This window comes from Eulemur rufifrons, chromosome 7 (assembly GCF_041146395.1).
Source record: "Eulemur rufifrons isolate Redbay chromosome 7, OSU_ERuf_1, whole genome shotgun sequence".
In the NCBI taxonomy this organism is placed as follows: domain Eukaryota; kingdom Metazoa; phylum Chordata; class Mammalia; order Primates; family Lemuridae; genus Eulemur; species Eulemur rufifrons.
Window position 1 is genome coordinate 117,717,311 of NC_090989.1, and position 13,216 is coordinate 117,730,526.

Consider the following 13,216-nt stretch of genomic DNA (forward strand, 5'->3'; position numbering starts at 1 on the left):
TTAAGAATTCTTAAGGAATTGTGTGTCTTATATTTAATGATCAGATTTAGCTTATTTTGCAGATTTTGTTCTTAACAGTTAATGAGACTGCAGTGAGAATAATAAACATTGTTGTATCCATTTAGTTTATATTTTATTTTATGTTATTTATTTTTTGAGACAGAGTCTCACTCTGTTGCCCGGGCTGGAGTGCTGTGGTGTCAGCCTAGTTCACAGCAACCTCAAAGTCCTGGGCTCCAGCGATCCTACTGCCTCAGCCTCCTGAGTAGCTGGGACTACAGGCATGCGCCATCATGCCCAGCTAATTTTTTTCTATATATTTTTAGTTGTCCAGTTAATTTCTTTCTATTTTTTAGTAGAGACGGTGGGGGGGGGGGGTGGCGTCTCACTCAGGCTGGTCTCAAACTCCTGACCTCGAGGGATCCTCCCGCCTCGGCCTCCCAGAGTGCTAGGATTACAGGCGTGAGCCACCACACCAGGCCTGTATCCATTTAGTTTAAAGGCCATAGTTTCAAGGCTTTTTGAATTGGTAACATAATAGATAGATAAAATTGAGAATAGAGTGAAATTTAAGTTCATTTTAGGGCACACAATGTATAATAATTTCTCTATCACATAAAAAAAGCTTGTTTCCTAAACCATGACATTATTATGATTCTGTGAGCCCTGTTCTTGGTATGCTAAGGTGAATATCTTTGTATGGTGCCCTGTTTACAAGTTGTGATGTCAATGAAAAATATGTTATGATTTTAATTACTAGAAGTTTTAGGTGTCCTACTTTGTTTTATAAAACATAATATAATAGGAGTGGGCAGAAATTGTTTTAATGACTATTATTTTCTAAAATAGTCCCATGGCCTTTTCTCTATAAGAGGCCAACTGATTTATCAGGTTACTTCTGTATCTGTTTCCTGATCTAGAAAATTTGGTAACAGTATTAACTATTTGTAAATTATCTAACAGTAATTGAATACTTTGCCAGTGTGCTGACCTGACTCTAATCAAAATTCAGACTTTTGGAATGTCAAATTTGTTCTGCTTTCCTGGGTACAGAAACTGCAGAGACTTCCTGAAATTTGAGGCAAGGAACCTCTGCATTTTAGAGCTTCATTTTGCAGTTGAGAATAGAGGCCCAGAGATGGAAGCTATCAGCTCTAGGGCATGAAGGCTGCAGTGGCCTCCCATAAAGTGTACCATAAAGTTTTCTTTCCACACCTGAGAATATTCCAAGAGCTTCTTGTTGGGGTGTGAGCTAGCGCATGTGGGTTTTGAGAAAGATTTCTGCAGACACACATCAGGATAGAAAGAAGAAAAAGTTTATTTTACTTTTCCAGACGGAAAAGGGCCAACACGGAAGTGAAAAATAGGGAGATAATGTTGGTGGAGAGAACCAGGTATATAGGCCTTTTATTTAGAGATTGCAAAGGGAGTGAAGATGATTTATGGCTATAGCCAAATTAACAGGGTACTGTGAACTGCTGTATCTGCTCCTTTTCTCCTTCTTAGCAGTAGGGAGATAACAGATGATAGAAGCAGCTGCCTTTCCTCTGGAGACAGGCTTATTGATGGTGATTGTGATCCTATCATTGATTCTGCCCTTGAGATAGAGTTTCGGGCAGGAACTGAGGCCTGAAGTTTACACCCTCCAGTGTCCTTTCAGGAACTTTTCAGAAAGGTAGTTTCTGGCATATGTAAAGAGAAAGATTTATACTTCCTTTCTGTCTGTTGGACTCTTTTCAGCTGTGAAAACTGGCCTGTCAGCGATGAGGGGAGAGAGAGAGAGAGGGAGAGTGAGAGAGAGAGAGAGGGCTCGCAGAGAAAGATCTCATATGATTGATTTTAGCCTTTACTATGAGTTAAATAATTTTTTTATTATTTCACTATTCAGGGCATCCTTTCACTACTCTCTTGTCTTGGCTAGCATTACACCTTGCTGTAACTTCATCCTAGGACTTTACTGCAAAAAGGTTCTTTTTTTTTGGGCTAAGTGCTTATTTAGGTACTCAGTTCATGAACAAATCTAAATATATTGGTTGAGCATCAAGGTACTAGGCCAGGTATAATAAGCAAGAGAGACAAATATATTTGCTATTTCAGTAATGTTATTATGTTGGTGTTTACTTGAATTGGGAGGGTAGGGGGTCATTCATAGAAATGTAAAGAGGCATTGATTTAAAAACCAATTCAAGTAAAGATAGGAAAGTATGTTTTTCACATTCTAATTTGACAAAATTTCATATATACAAATATTATAAGCTGAGGATACTTATTTGTGTGCTTTGTCAGGAGTTGCTGGCGCTCCCTACCTTAACACCACCTCCCCATCCTCACCCCCCCCCTTTTTTTTTGGAGATAGGGTCTTGCTCTGTTGCCCTGGGTAGAGTGCATTGGCATCATCATAGCTCACTGCAACCTCAAACTCCAGGGGTCAGGTGATCCTCCTGCCTCAGCCTCCCAAGAGACTGGGACTACAGGGCTAATTTTTCTGTTTTTAGTAGTTACAGAGTCTTGCTGTTGCTCAGCCTGATCTCGAACTCCTGAATTCAAGAGCTCAAGCAATCCTCCCACCTCGGCCTCCCAGAGTGCTAGGATTACAGGTGTGAGCCACCGTGCCCAGCCTGACTTATTTTAATTTAGCCCCTGTAGATTAATACTTTTGTCTTCAATCTTTTTTGTAGTGTATCATCTAATCTGAAAAAGTCTTCCATGAAAACGTCACTTTTAAAAAATAAGTAATGCTGTCTGTTTTCCTAAAAGACTGATATGGGGGCTATCATTTTGAGGTAAGTATCCAAGTTTGTATTTTTAATTACTTGTATTATTTTTCCAGTAGTTAACTATATTATAGAAGGAAAATGTGAATATTTGTTAGATTCTAAATATTTCAGTTAATCTGTGAGATGAGGAGGGGTGGGAGTGGGGTGAGGGAATCCTAGGCCTTGTTTTAAGATAGTCTGATATTTAGGATTATGTTCACCACAGAGCTAAGAACAGCGCTTTATGGAGAGAGGAGGGTCAGGGGTGTTAAAAGGTTTAGAGAGATTAATTGAAAACTGAAGAAACTTTTTTCAGATTTGGTATTTAGGAGGTCATTGATGACCCCAGCAGAGGCCATTTTAGGAGGATGTTTATGGCTGAAAATCACCTTGCAATAGAGTGAAGAGTAGGTGATAAAGTCTGAATATTTTAAGTCTTAATTCAATTTAAATCACTGTGTAATAGGGACTTAGAATGTAGTTATCACTTCCTTAAGCACTGGAGTCATAGTTAGGGTGACCATACATCCTGGTTCAAAGACTCTTGTAGATCAATTAATGCCCAGCTATTTTTTTTTTTTTTTTTGAGACAGAGTCTTGCTCTGTTGCCCAGGTGTCAGCCTAGCTCACAGCAACCTCAAACTCCTGGGCTCAAGTGATCCTCCTGCCTCAGCCTCCTGAGTAGCTGGGACTACAGTTGTGCGCCATGATGCCCATGCTAATTTTTTCTATTTTTGTCTGGCTAATTTCTTTCTATTTTTAGTAGAGATGGGGTCTCGGTCTTGCTCAGGCTGGTCACGAACTCCTGATCTCAAGTGATCCTCCCACCTCAGCCTCCCAGAGTGCTAGGATTATAGGTGTGAGCCACCACGCCCAGCCCCCAGCTATTTTTAATGCCCCCTTTTATTCTCAAGTTTACTGGTATGGACAAAAAATAGCGTGGTCTACCCTACTTACACTGTTAACAGGACAGACATATTTCCTGCCTGGGTTTGTTTATCCTGCGTGCTAGATATTTTAGCATTAGCAAGTAGAATATTTTAGGTAAAAGGGAATGATCTATTAGAGTAGCTTAAATATTAAAGAGAATCATTAATTTTTTGCCCCAAGGAGTTAAGAACATTTGAGATCAACAACATGGACAGAAGGCTTAACTCTTACAAAAGAGTAGCAACCTTTCTGCTTAGAAACCAGAGATGGAAGAGAGGGTGAATCAAGAAATTTTTAGGCAAAGAGGAAGAAAACCGCCCTACTTTTTAATAAAAGGGATTGAGGTTATCTATTAGAAATGTAGTTCATCAGTGCTGGGGTTGGGATCCTGGAATAAGAAAACATTTAGGAAAAACATTGTAGGGTAACTACCAAATTCACAAAATATTAATTGAACATCTGCATTGTGCCAGTCACTCTTTATAGACAAGGTCAGTGTTCTCATGAAGCTAATCACTGAAGTGAACAAGAAAAATACCAAATTGTAATGTGCTATGAAAAGAATTAAAATAAGGGAGTTGGTAGAGTTAGGAATAACATTGATCAGGTGTCGGGCAGATGTGGGTGGGGGAGGGGATGGGTGTATACATACATAATGAGTGCGATGCACACTGTCTGGGGGATGGACATGTTTGAAGCTCTGACTCGGGGATGGGGGGGCAAGGGCAATATACGTAACCCAAACTTTTGTACCCCCACAATATGCTGAAATAAGAATAAAAAAAAAAAAAAGAGGTGACATTAGGGTAAGGTGCGAAAGACAAGAATCTAGCCACTTGAAGATGCAGCTAAGTGAAAAGCTCCAGGTGGGAATGAGCTATGGAATGGAAATGAGAAATGGAAAGAATTCATGTGTGCCCTCAACAGGGTGGATGAAGAGCATAGTGTCATGAAATAAGGTTAAAGAAGTAGGCAGGATCAGGCCAGGTAGGGCCCTGTGGCCATGGCAAAGAGTTTAGACTTGAAGTCTTCAGATGTTTCAACCATCAAAGTGTCATGATGTGATATATACTTTAGAGATTCTTCTGGCTGCTTTACTGAAGATGCATTGTAGGTGCAAAGTGGATGCAGGAAGGTCAGTTAAGAGGCTGTTGTAATTGACCAGGCCAGAGATGATGGTGGAAAAACTTAATGTGATTCCAGGATAGAGTAGAAAGGATTACTCAGCAATATAGTAAAGGTCCGGTTTGAGATGAGCTATCATGACATGGCAGGCAGTGTGAATTTAACTAGCATAACCTTTTAAGTGGAAATGAGAAATTTGACACTATCTGTGGGATGCAAGCTTGATCAAGAGGATGCATGGAAGACCTGGAAGCCATAGTTTATTCAGTAAATTTTTTTTGTTTCGGAGATAGGGTCTTGCTTTGTTGCCTGAGCCTGAGGGCAGTAGCCTAATCAAAGCTCACCGCAGGGCCAGGGAAGGTGGCTCACGCCTGTAATCCTAGCACTCTGGGAGGCCAAGGCAGGCAGATTGTTTGAGCTCAGGAGTTCAAAACCAGCCTGAGCAAGAATGAGACCCCGTCTCTACTAAAAAACAGAAATAAATTAGCTGGACAACTAAAAATATATAGAAAAAATTAGCCGGGCATGGTGGCGCATGGCTGTAGTCTCAGCTACTTGGGAGGCTGAGGCAGAAGGATTGCTTTGAGCCCAGGTGTTTGAGGTTGCTGTGAGCTAGGCTGACGCCATGGCACTCTAGCCAGGGTGACAGAGTGGGACACTGCCTCAAAAAAAAAAAAAACAAAACAAAACTCACTGCAACCTCAAACTCCTGGGTTCAAATGATCCTCCTGCCTCAGCCTTTCAAATAGCTGGGACTACAGGCACACACCAACATGCCCGGCTAATTTTTTCTATTTTTTGTGGAGATGGGATCTGGCTGTGTTGCTTAGGCTGGTCTCAAATTCCTGACCTCAAGCAATCCTGCCACCTTGGCTTCCCAAAGTGCTAAGATTGTAGATGTGAGCCATCACTCCTGGTAAATTTAGTACATAAACAGACACCCTTTTCTTTCCTTTTTTTTTCTTTTTTTTTTTTTCTTGAGACAGCCAAGCCAATCTTTTTTTTTTTTTGAGACAAGCGTCTCACTCTGTTGCCCAGGCTAGAGTGCTGTGGTGTCAGCCTCACTCACAGCAACCTCAAACTCCTGGGCTCAAGCGATCCTACTGCCTCAGCCTCCCGAGTAGCTGGGACTACAGGCATGCGCCACCATGCCCGGCTAATTTTTTCTATATATTTTTAGTTGTCCAGCTAATTTCTTTCTATTTTTTTTAGTAGAGACGGGGTCTCGCTCTTGCTCAGGCTGGTTTTGAACTTCTGAGCTCAAAGGATCCATCCGCCTCGGCCTCCCAGAGTGCTAGGATTACAGGTGTGAGCCACCACGCCCAGCCTAGACGCCCTTTTCTTATGGAGTTAATATTCTGATGAGGGTGGGAAAGGTATACAGTTGTCCCTTGGTATCTATGGAGAATTGGTTCCAAGACCCCCAAGGATACCAAAGTCTAGGGATGCTCAAGTCCCTGATATAAGATGTCATAGTATTTGCATACTATCTATGCATATTTTCTCATATACTTTAAATTATTTCTAATTACTTATAACAGCCTAATACAATGTAAATACTATGTAAATAATTATTGTATTATTTAGGGTATAATGACAAGACAAAAGTCAGTAGTTGTTTAGTACAAGTACAACCCCCTCCAAGTATTTTCTTGATCGTAGTTGGTTGGATCCATAGATGTGGAACCCACAGATAAGGAGGGCTGACTGGATGATATGTCGGGTGGTGATGAGTGCTCTTTTTAGGGTTTCCACTTTGTTTGTAGTTGTCATTAAGATACAGAAATAAGGCAGGGCGAGGTGGCTCACACCTGTAATCCTAGCACTCCGGGAGGTTGAGGCGGGAGGATCACTTGAGGTCAGGAATTTGAGACCAGCCTGAGCAAGAGTGAGACCCCATCTCTACTGAAAACAGAAAAAACTAGCTGGGCATAATGGCGTGCATCTGTAGTCCCAGCTACTTGGGAAGCTGAGGCAGAAGGATCGCTTGAGCCCAGGAGTTGAGGTTGTTGTGAGCTAGGCTGATGCTATGGCATTCTAGCCCAGGCGACAGAGTGAGACTCTGTCTCAAAAAAAAAAAAAGGTACAGAAATATATTAGGGAAAGTAGACACACATTGATGGGAAGGGTAGATTTATTATTTTGCAAGGTGTAGTTAAGAAAGCTCTCTGATTAGGTGACATTTGAGCTGACAACTCTAAATGAAGTAAGGGAGTAGGCCATGTAGATATTTTGGATAGGGGAGGTGGAACATTCTGGACTGAAGGAACTTAAATACAGAGGCTTTGAGGCTGGACTGTGTTGGTTGTGTTCTGGGAGTAGTAAGAGGGCCAGTGTGGCTGGAATGGAGTGAGGGAGGAGGTAGTAGGAGCTGACATCAGCATTGTGAAGGTGGTAGAGGCTCGAGTCAAGTTGCAGACCATGATCAGGCCTTTGTGTTTTTTTCTGTGTGATGATGGGGATGAAGATCCAGGAGTGAGGATATGGGGGAGTGAAAGGCAAGAATATGGCTGAGAGGTGTAACTTGTGGCGAAAGAACCATGAGGCCAGGTATTTGAAGTATCTGAAGGTGATAAGAGAAGAGGGTATACAATAAAACCGATTTTGAATAGCAGAGGGAGGTAGGAAGAGTAGAGAAAGGTGAGTTGGAGGTACAGAGGGCCTGTAGTTCCTGATGAATGAGTTTTTTGGGATTTGAGTTTTTTAAAAAATCGTGGTAAAATGAACATAATGTGAAATTTACCATTTTAACCATTTTTAAGTGTACAATTCAGTGTCATTAAATACATTACCACTATTCATCTCCAGAATTTTCTCATCATCCCAAACCAAAACTCCATACCCATTAAATAATAACTTCCCATTGCCCCTTCTCTGTAATCTCTGATAACCACTGTTGTGTTTTCTGTCTCTATGAATTTGACTTTTCTACTCTAGGAGCCTTGTATAAGTGGAATCATACAATATTTGTCCTTTTGTTTCTGATTTATTTCACTTGGCATAATGTTTTTATGTGTGTTTTTTAATAGTAGGCATGAATTTTTATCTTCCAGGATAGGACAAGATAATTAAATGAGCTAGATTGGCTTTTTTTTTTTTTTTTTTTTTTTTAGAATACACGTATTAACTTTAAGTTTGGAAATTTTATAAGGAGCTGGGGAAATTTTCACGTTGATGTTGACTGATTCACTGCCTGTGTAACTGGAAAATATATTGCCTATTCACATGGATAATAGACCAATAAAAGCTATTAAAGGAAAAAGAAGTGATAGGATTACGGCTGCTAAAGAAAGGCTTTTGAAGCTTTGCATCTTGTTTGCAGTTGTCATTAAGATATGGAAATTTTGAAGGATGATCTTACTGTCTTCAATATTGTTATAATGAAGCTTTTTCCTTGGTAAATGGTGTGTTTTAGCTTGACAAGGTTTACTCTTGAAGCTCCTTATCATGTTACATGAATACTGTAAATAAACAGTGACATGTTTAAACTTGGTCTTCTAGTTTTTACTAGTTCCTCTTCCTCCAGTTCTTTGTCTTTGCCTTGGGGTTCTTTTTTGCTGATGTGTATGGATGATTATGCAGTTAGGAAAACCATTCATAAAGATGATAATGTTGAGTACCTACTGTTTCTGGTCCTTTGATAATGTGATGTACTTTTTGCTTTTACTCAGAAGATAAGTGGTCAGATTGTCATATAGTTTGCCACAGACAGTGTTAACAGAAAACAACCCAAACTCTGTAAGGAACTTAAAAACATATGTGTGACCATGGCCCAGAGAGCCATGCCCAAGAAGCCTTGAGCTAGTGATCTCACCATGGTTGGGTTACAGTTTGGTTTTATGTTAATACATTTCAGGGAGACTGGAATTACATGTGAAGTCATAAGTCAATACATGGAAGGCGTACATTGGTTTGGTTCTGTAAAAGACAGGACATCTCAAGGGGGACATTACAGATTACAGGTGGGTTTAAAGATTCTTTTTGAGACAGAGTCTCAGTCTGTTAACTGGGCTAGAGTGACGTGGCATCAGCCTAGCTCACAGCAACCTCACACTCCTGGGCCTAAGCGATCCTCCTGCCTCAGCTTCCAGAGTAGCTGGGACTAGAGGCATGCGCCACCATGCCTGGCTATTTTTTTCTATTTTTAGTAGAGATGGGGGTCTCACTCTTGCTAAGGCTGATGTTGAACTCCTGACCTCAAGCCATCCTCCCACCTTAGCCTCTGGATTACAGGCGTGAGCCACCTGCCCAGGCCTTAAAGATTCTTTGATTCGTAATTGGTTAAAGAAATGAAGCTTTGTCTAAAGGCTTGGAATGTTTTAAGATGAGGAAGTCTGTTAATCAGAGACTAGCCAAGGAACATGTACCCAGACTCAAGTCATCTGTTAAGTAAATCGATGACCTACAGGTGTGGTTTAAGCGTGTTTGTTTTTTTTTTTTTTCCCCCTGAGCTAGGAAAAACCTGGGGATTAAGCTTGTTAATGAGTTACAAAGGATATCTCCAAGAAGGGAGGGGGGGCATGAGGAGGCCTGTCAACCTCACTTCTCAGGGCCAGCTACTCAGCTTTAGGGTATTTCTGGGGTCCCCTTGGCCAAGAGGAGGTACATTCAGTCAGCTGTGGGGGCTTAAGATTTTATTTTAGCTCATAACAATAAGGAGAATTGTGAAAGAAATTGTGGCTGTTTTCATCGCATGACCTTTGAAAACTGTTTTCTTTGCTACAAGCATCTCAGCCTTTTGACTGCCACATGATAGAGGAAGTAATACATAAAGGGCAGTATAAATGACTGCCTTGTTGATGTCAATACAGTTTTTCAACATAAAAGCATGTTAAATAGTCACATATGTTGTTAAATATAGTTTTGTTTATGTGGAGGGTAACTAATTTTATGCATAATACATAGAGTACATTTTAAGTGTAATTTTATGAAATATATAATATTTAAAATTTAATTAGAAAAACACTGTTATTTTCAAAAAGGATCCAAATATTCTATTTATTTATTTGTCTGTTTGTTTGAGACAGAGTCTTGCTCTGTCGCCCCAGCTAGAGTGCAGTGGTGCGTTTATCATAGCTCACTGCAATCTCAAACTCCTGGGCTCAAGCAATCCTCCTGCCTCAGCCTCCTGAATAGTTGGGACTATGCAAGTGTGCCACCATACCTGGATAATTTTTCTGTTTTTTGCAAAGATGGGGTCTCGGTCATTATCCGGCTGATCTCGAACTCCTGACCTCAAATGATCCTCCTGCTTTAGCCTTCTAGAAGTGCTAGGATTATAGGTGTGAACCACTGTTCCTAGCCAAATTTTCTTTTTCATTTTTAAAAATATGGAATGCTTCATGAATTTTCATGTCATCCTTGTACCAGGACCATGCTAATCTCTGTATTATGCCAATTTTAATATTGTTCCAATTTTAATATAGGTGTTGCTGAAGCAAGTACAGGATCTAAATTTTTTATTCAAAGTTTTAAGGATTATTAATGAGTGGAGGTTATTATGTATAGCTCATGACTGCAAATCTGTCATTTTTGTGAGGAAAGATTTTAAAGCAATCCTTGAAGCCGTCTTTCTGCTTGCTCCTGCACACCCAAGGGAGACTTGTTTCTTTAAAACTGTGAAGGGGCCTGGGAAAAATGAATAAGCACCAGCCTGATTTTAATCTTTTTTTTTTTTTTTTTTTGAGACAGGGTCTCACTCTATTGCCCGGGGTAGCATACAGTGGTATATCATCATAGCTCACTGCAACCTCAAATACCTGGGCTCAGGGACTCTTCTTGCTTCAGCTTCCTGACGAGCTGGGACTATAGGCACATGCCACCATGCCCAGCTAATTTTTCTATTTTTTGTAGAGATGGAGCTGTTCTCGAACTCCTGGCCTCTGATTTTAAACTTTAATCTTTATTTTCTACTGGTAGCTTAGCTCCGTAATGTGTTTATTTATTCATCACTTAGCAAATAGTTACTGAGGGCCTGTTGTGTATCAGGCACTGTGTGGAACACAAAGATGAAAGGGCCAGTTCCTGTCATTCAGGAACTTACTATATAGATATCATCAAGGGTGTCATGAACAGAGTTTAGCAAGATCACAAATCCTTGGGGTAGCTGCTAATGTCTATTTCCTCCTAGAATCTGGAGAAAAAGGGAAAATTCTTAAGTGGTGGGGACATGAAGATGATCAGAATTCTTAGGTTTGAACAGCGCTAGAAGAGGAGCAGCTGCAAGTGACAGAAATCTGGAGCTTGGTTTTGGTTACCACCAACACTGAGGTTGTAGGCTTAGTGGAATGGGAAATGGGTTCCCATCAAACGTGTTCTTCATGTCAGATGCTGCCTAGGGCTTTACATATGTTATTGCTATTAATTCATTTTTTAAATAGCATGAAATTTAGGGCCGGGCGCGGTGGCTCACGCCTGTAATCCTAGCACTCTGGGAGGCCGAGGTGGGCGGATCGTTTGAGCTCAGGAGTTCGAGACCAGCCTGAGCAAGAGCGAGACCCCATCTCTACTAAAAATAGAAAGAAATTATATGGACAGCTAAAAATATATATAGAAAAAAATTAGCCGGGCGTGGTGGTGCATGCCTGTAGTCCCAGCTACTCGGGAGGCTGAGACAGAAGGATCGCTTGAGCTCAGGAGTTTGAGGTTGCTGTGAGCTAGGCTGACGCCACGGCACTCACTCTAGCCTGGGCAACAGAGTGAGACTCTGTCTCAAAAAAAAAAAAAAAAAAAAAAAAAAAAAAAAAAAAAAAGAAATTTAGGAATATACAGAAAAGCACACGAAAACTGATATTTATAATTTAAAAAACTGTTAAAAAAAACAAAAACTTGTGTGTAACAGCTGGGCTAATCTTTTTTTTTGAAACAGAGTCTCACTCTGGTGCCCGGGCTAGAGTGCTGTGGCATCAGCCTAGCTCACAGCAACCTCAAACTCCTGGGCTCAAGTGATCCCTCTGCCTCAGCCTCCCGAGTAGCTGGGACTACAGGCATGTGCCACCATGCTCGGCTAATTTTTCTATATATATTTTAGCTGTCCATATAATTTCTTTCTATTTTTAGTAGAGACGGGGTCTCACTCTTGCTCAGGCTGGTCTGGAACTCCTGAGCTCAAACAATCCGCCTGCCTTGGCCTCCAAGAGTGCTAGGATTACAGGCGTGAGCGAGCCACCATGCCTGGCCAAGGGCAATCTTATTTATCTTCCTTTATCATATCTTCCTCCCTCTCTCCAAGAAACATTTTGCTAACTTTTGTGTTATTTTCTTTTTTAGAAAATAACTTTACCACCTGTGTTTGTATTTCTGAACAATATTTAACTTTGTTATTTATACTTCAGTAAATCTAATCACAGTCTCTTTTTGCTTCTCAATATTGTTCGTAAGGTTCATTAATATTAATAGTATGTAGCTACATTTATTAATTTTTTCTATTGTAAAATATTCAGTATAATTATTGATCTATTTTATGAATGTACATTTATGTTACGCCTAGCTTTTGGTTATTATGAAAAATTCCACCCTAAACGTTCATGTACATGTCATATCCTCAAATAAGTGTTTTCCTAGAATATTATACCTCATAATGGAATTTTTGATGCCAAATTGTTTTTGGAAGGAGTTAAATCACTTTTTTCTCCCACCAGCAGTGATCTATGAAATGGCATCTCAGTGTGGTTTTAATTTACATTTCCTCGATGACTACTGAGATTGAACATTTTCCTCCATATATTTGTGGGTTATTTGGGCTTCTGGGAAATGTCTGTTTAATTATTTTGCCCATTTTGCTGTTGGGTTTATGTTCTTTATATATTCATTTTCACACTGCAACTTACAAAAATTGTTTGTTATTTATGTGTGTGTTTATTTATTTGAGATAAGGTCTTGCTCTGTTATCCAGGCTGGAGTGCAAGTGGCATGATCATAGCCATAAGTGTTGGGATTATAGGTGTGTGCCATGGTGCCCACTGCACCATGCCTATTTGTTCGGTTTTTCTTTTCTTTTTTTTTAATCTACTTAACCACTCTTCACTGGGTCTCTTCTTGTTCTTTTGCACCAAGAGCAACACCTAATTATGACCTAGGACGTTCTGGATCCAGCCAGACTCTATGACAATTCAGCCATTGTTCTCTGCCTCTTTATGTTCTTAATGTCTTCTTTGAATTCATCAAATGCTTAAGCTTCTCAGGTCTTTGCATATGTTCTTTCTTTGTGGCCTCGTTAATTTCCTCTCTTCCTTCAAGTCCCTTAAAATATCACCATTTTGGCTTTACCTGCCTCAAATTTATATACTTTGTGCCTCTACAATTGTTTGTGAAAATATAATCTAGTCAGAAAATGGTAAGAGGAGAAAGAACTGTCAGTGTGTTAATTTCTACCAGGGAATTCTAAAATACATTGTGCCAAGTAA

General features: G+C 40.2%; 1 protein-coding gene and 1 non-coding gene across 2 annotated transcripts in view; one reads left to right on the plus strand and one right to left on the minus strand.

The window, feature by feature from the left end:
* Positions 1-13,216, plus strand: part of PIK3CB (phosphatidylinositol-4,5-bisphosphate 3-kinase catalytic subunit beta) — a 162,594-nt gene that overhangs the window by 29,821 nt on the left and 119,557 nt on the right. Inside the window, exon 4 of the mRNA XM_069473169.1 lies at positions 2,679-2,783. The gene's annotated coding sequence lies outside the window, so the exon portion shown is untranslated. The remainder of the gene's footprint in view (positions 1-2,678; positions 2,784-13,216) is intronic.
* LOC138388872 (U6 spliceosomal RNA) lies at positions 10,136-10,238 on the minus strand. The gene has a single exon (XR_011234346.1). It is a non-coding gene; the product is annotated as a U6 spliceosomal RNA (small nuclear RNA).